The following is a 6,173-nucleotide window of genomic DNA, read 5'->3' on the forward strand; positions in this document are numbered from 1 at the left end:
GAGTGTGCTGTGTATTTCTACTGTGTATTTGTACTGTGTGTTGTGTGTTTCTACTGTGTATTTCGACTGCTTGCTGTGTAATTCTACTGTGTATTTCTACTGTGTGTTTCTACTGTGTATTTCTACGTTGTGCTGTATATTTCTACTGTGTATTTCAATTGTGTGCTGTTTATTTCTACTGTGTGCTTAGTATTTCCACTGTATATTTTGACTGTGTGCTGTGCCTTTCTACTGTTCATCTCAATTGTGTATTTCTATTGTGTTGTGTATTTCTACTGTGTATTTCTAATGTATTATTTCTGATGTGTATTCCTGCAGTGTGCTGTGTATTTCTACTGTGTATTTCTACTGTGTGTTGTGTGTTTCTACTGTGTATTTCGACTGTTTGCTGTGTATTTCTACTGTGTTTCTCAACTGTGTGTTGTGTATTTCTACTGTTTGCTGTGTATTTCTACTGTGGTTTTCAACTGTGTGTTGTGTGTTTCTACTGTGTATTTCGACTCTTTGCTGTGTATTTCTACTCTGTAATTCTACTTTGTGTTGTTTATTTCTACTGTGTATTCCTACTGTGTGCTGTGTATTTCTACTGTGTGTTTCCACTGTGTGCTGTTTATTTCCAATGTGTATTTCTACTGTGTGCTTTGTATTTCTGTGTATTTTGACTGTGTGCTGTGCGTTTCTACTGTTCATTTCAACTGTGTATTTCTACTGCGTGTTGTGTATTTCTACTGTGAATTTCTACTGTATATTTCTGATGTGTCCTGTGTATTTCTACTGTGTATTTCTACTGTGTGCTGTGTATTTCGACTGTGTGCTGTGCGTTTCTACTGCTCATTTCAACTGTGTATTTTTGATGTGTATTTCTGCTGTGTACTGTGTATTTCTACTTTGTATTTCTACTGTGTGCTGTGTATTTCTACTGTGTGCTGTGTTTTTCTACAGTGTATTTCTACTGTGTGCTCTGTATTTCTACTGTGTAATTCTACTTCATGTTGTTTATTTCTACTGTGTATTTCTACTCTGTGCTGTGTATTTCTACGGTGTGCTGTGTTTTTCTACTGTGTATTTTGACTGTGTGCTGTGTGTTTCTACTGTGTATTTCTACTGTGTGCTTAGTATTTCCACAGTGTATTTTGACTGTGTGCTGTGTGTTTCTACTGTGTATTTTGACTGTGAGCTGTGTGTTTCTACTGTGTATTTCTACTGTGTGTTGTGCGTTTCTACTGCTCATTTCAACTGTATATTTCTACTGTGTGCTGTGTATTTCTACTGTGCCTTCCTGCCATGTATTTCTACTGTGTGCTGTGTTTTTCTACAGTGTATTTCTACTGTGTGCTCTCTATTTCTACTGTGCATTTCTACTGTGTGCTGTGTATTTCTTATGTGTACTTCTACTGTTTGCTGTGTATTTCAACTGTGTGTTGTGTGTTTCTACTGTGTAATTCTACGGTGTGCTGTGTGCTTCTACTGTGTATTTCTACTTTGTGTTGTTTATTTCGACTGTGTGCTGTTTATTTCTACTGTCTATTTCTACTGTGTGATTTGTATTTCTACTGTGTATTTCGACTGTGTGCTGCGCGTTTCTACTGTTCTTTTCACCTTTGTATTTCTACTGTGTGTTGTGTATTTCTACTGTGTATTTCTAATGTGTATTCGTGATGTGTATTTCTGCTGTGTGCTGTGCATTTCTACTGTGTATTTCTACTGTGTGCTGTGTATTTCAACTGTGTGCTGTGCGTTTTTACTGTTCATTTCAACTGTGTATTTCTACTGTGTGTTGTGTATTTCTATTGTGTATTTCTAATATGTTTTTTGATGTGTATTTCTGCTGTGTGCTGTGTATTTCTACAGTGTATTTCTAGTGTGTGCTCTGTATTTCTACTGTGTATTTCGACTGTGTGCTGTGTATTTCTAATGTGTACTTCTACTGTTTGCTGTGTATTTCTACTGTGTGCTGTGTATTTCCAATGTGTATTTCGACTGTGTGATGTGTGTTTCTACTGTGTATTTCTACTGTGTGTAGTGTTTTTCTACTGTGTATTGCTACTGTGTGCTATGTATTTCTACACAGCAAAATCTGTAGTGTTGGTTTTTCAGTGTAAATAATTTTGAGTTGGTGGGTGTTGAATTTGGTGTTGTTTCAACCAGTAGGTGATTTGTTAATTTTTAACAGGGTGGATGGCTCAATGGGAGCACCACCTCTCAAAGGACATTGTTGACGCCTTAACCATAACTGTGAAATTTCTGATTCTACAATTCCATTTTATCCAGTTATCTTCCTTCTCTCCCTACTACAATTGTCTTTTTATAACTGTATTAAAGTAATGAGTAAATACACCTTTAAATTGTATGCAGTGGACTGAGTTTATTCAGGCAGGGTTTTCTCATGTTTCTCACAATACACTACAAGCAGGGTCATTTTAAGTTACATGATCCCTTGGAATTTTTTACCATCTAAATTCCTTGAAGGACACACAATGAACATTGTGCAAAATAGCAGAGCCTGACCGATTCATCGGTTGGCCGATTTTATCGGCCGATATTAGCCTATCACAGATATATCAGTATCGGTGTATATATTATCCGATATGCACTGATATGAAAACCTTATATTTAAAAACTATAATGCAGAAAAACATGCTTGGGCTAATTTAAAATTGGTGTAATTGTAGCATGGAGATGTTGTTACCTAAGATTATGACTATCAGTTTTTATTTTGAACGGCGGTAAAGTTCACTTCAGAAAGGGTGGGTAACTTCCGCATCTTTATATTTATTTTATTGGAGCTATTGTGTTGTTAAAAATGTAAAAGTAAATTATTTTCTTTATTTTGAATCGCACCGAACCCAGGGGTTGTGGTTTTGGGTGGCTGGTATGTGTTTAAAGAGAAATTAGTAAGCAATATGATTTTTGTGTCGCTGTTTCTTATAAAAACTGTATTAAAAGTAATGTGTGTTGTAAAATGTAATTTTTATGCATTCGGGGATGTTTATGGTCTGGAAAAGGATAGCGTGGTTGCATCAAGTGCTTAGTGCTCCGTGTTGCATTGCTAGTGATGGCTACTGTGATCACATACTGAAAATAGTATATCCGGTGGTCAAACAGGCACAGTAATCCTTGTGAAGAAACCATTTCAGAAAACCACTGTGCTCTGCTGTTTTCATTCAGGTATGTTAGGTTGCACTGTGTTTTGTTGTTTTGTCCGGTAATGCGAGTTGTGTTGTAATTCTACAAATGTAAAATATTGATGGGAATGTGATGGATATTGTTTTATTCAGATTTATATATTTTTTTATTTTATTTTTTCTAATAGACTCCGCTACATAATGACATAGTTTGTCCAGCAGAGTGCGCTTCAACGGGGGATAGAACAGCTGGTGTCAGGAAATGTAACAGCTACCTCACTAATGGTTAAACTATCAACCAGCACAAAAATGACAATTACCAACATAACATAAGCCACTATGTTCTGAACAGGCACACTAAAAACACTTACAAAAAGTAACATTTTAGTTTTAGAACAAGCAAACTCCTCTACATCAGAGACGCACTGGGAATCCACCGGAAGCTGCTCTATGATGTCGCGTCTGCTACAGGTTTTGTCTCGCCCTCCACACGGCATCATACCATGAATATATAAAGAGAACCCAGCGGGAACGTTTCAGAAGCGGAGCCTTTTATCCGCCCGATTTTGTTGACTTGCTTAGATTTTGTTGATCTGGTCATTTTTCGTTTTTATACAATCAGGAGTCTGCACAGGGTGTTTTATTTTGAAAATTGACCGGATGCTCTATGCCGTTCCTGTGTCTCACTTCCTGCCGGTGTTGTGCCAATGTAGGTATCCCCGACGCGATATTTTTTTTTCGTAGAAGTCCGGGAATCTCATTAATATTCATGAGGCGCCGTCATCTTATTGGCAGATCAAGGCGCTTCGTGATTGGTTGATGCAGCTATGTGCGGCTAAACGTTCATTGATGCAGAGTGCAGCATAAGGTAAGATTATGGCTCATCACTCCCACTGATATGAGTTATTCATCAAAACTACTAGGCTACGAAAAACTACTAGGCTACGTTAATGTAATCATATCACCATGACAAATATTGGCTGCTCAAAACATCTGAAATAGTCTTAATTATCGCCACTAACCGCGAATTCGTGACGGACAGCTAGCACCATTGGTGTTAGCCAAATTTTCTGTGTTATTTCATATGTTTTCCCTGTTCTATTATGAATAAAATATGGGTTAATGAGATTTGAAAATCATTGTATCATGTTTTTATTTGTACATAGGAGTTTGTACATGTATTAGTGTAATAATAGTATTATTTTACATTTCAGTGAGAGCAGCAGTATGTGTAATAATGTCCAGGGGAACGTGAAAGAATATTCTCTGTTAAAGGTCAGATTCATTTAAAATCAACTTTATTGATAAGCAGTGAACAGAACAAACATGAACTATAAACAACACATTGTACATACTGATGCAGGGGTAGAGTTGATGTTAGGATTAAGGTTATGGCTAATGGTTGTTAAATTGAGGTATAGGCTTTATGCACAGCTCAACTACTTTTTGAACTTAAACCAGCTCTTTTATTTCCTGTTTTACATTATTGGACAAACTGATTAATCCAGGTGTGTCTGACTCTGACCTCAGTAGTCACAAGAATGGTCAGACACACCTGGATTAATCAGTTTGTCTAATAATGTAAAACAGGAAATAAAAGAGCTGGTTTAAGTTCAGGAAGTAGTGGAGCTGTGCATAAGGCCTATTGCCCCGACCATCTTCTACTGCCAGATCTGCCAATAAATCCTCACTAACCAACTGAAGTCAATGGGCCCTATTTTGACAAGAGGGACAAATTTCAGGGCAAATCTTCGAGTTTGGCTTGCTAGGGAGGATGAGGTTCAGAGGTGGTTGGAGGACTTTCAGAAATCCTCAGGCTTCACCTGGAAAAAGTCCAAAACCTACCCTGATGCAGGGCAAGGCTCAAATAAGTATAGGGTTAGTACTAAACAGTCCACCCCCCACATCTCCTTAACGTTTTGTGTACACCACTTACCAGATTTTTCTTCTTTTCTACATCATCTGTAGGTGGACTTAAGGTTGTAGCATAACACCCGGGGAAGTGCTGGCAAGGTGACACAAAACACCTCCTGTCCTGCCACCATGTACCTAGTCCTGAAAAGGCAGTGCAGTAAAGGGAGAAAGTCAAGGTTAGTACTTTTTTTTGACTCCAATGATAGTTGGACTGTTTTTGCTGAATCTGGTGTGTGTGGATTAATTATATACCTTTCACATATCCATTTTATGTCAGGTCAGAAGATCCACATATCCTGGAGGGATTTTTTTTCAAAATAAGCCTCCAGAATGAGCACAACCATCGGCTCTCATGTGCTGAAGCACTTAAAAACAGGGATGTTTGCCAGGACACCTGCAACAAATTACAGGCCCTGTTCCAGAGTGGGCACTCTCCCTCATCGGCCCTTGACACGCTGAAATTTGACCTGCAGGAGCAAGAGGGGGAGAACTACATTTTTGCTGCTGCAGATCGCTCTGTCTGCCCCGATCTCCAGTTCTGCTACAGGTGGGTAAGGTGGGCATAATAGGCATTAAAAAAATATAAGGAATGTGACGTACATTTAAGTACAATGAGGTGTATGGAGCTCCATTCAAAACTCCCATTTAGAATTCTGCCTCCTATAACTCAGCCCCAGATCCACATACTACCACAGGAATGGTCTTGTATGCATCATCCCCCCGAGACAGAGACATAAAGATGGTTAGTGGTTCCTGGGCTGGGTGAAAGGAAGCAAAAGTTTCCATATTATAAAGCCCTGCAGATGTCGATGTATTTTGGTGGTCTAGATGGTCTTTGTTGATTCGTCAGGCAACTGTGATCGGCAAAACCACCGAATTTTCCTCCTCATGACCCACTCTACTGCACGTGGGTTGCCATTAGGTATTCTCATCACCACCTCTGAGAACCAGGCCACCATCACAGCTGCCCTGCAGCTCCTCAACAGCATCCTGCCAGCGGAGAGCTTTTTCGGACGTCAGGAGGAAGGTTCCCAGGTCATACTGACTGACGACTGCCTGGCCTTGCGTCAGTCCCTCAACGCTGTCTATCCAGGCACCACCCTCATTCTGTGCGTGTTCCATTTGCTTCAGGCC

Source organism: Pagrus major, chromosome 20, assembly GCF_040436345.1.
Source record: "Pagrus major chromosome 20, Pma_NU_1.0".
In the NCBI taxonomy this organism is placed as follows: domain Eukaryota; kingdom Metazoa; phylum Chordata; class Actinopteri; order Spariformes; family Sparidae; genus Pagrus; species Pagrus major.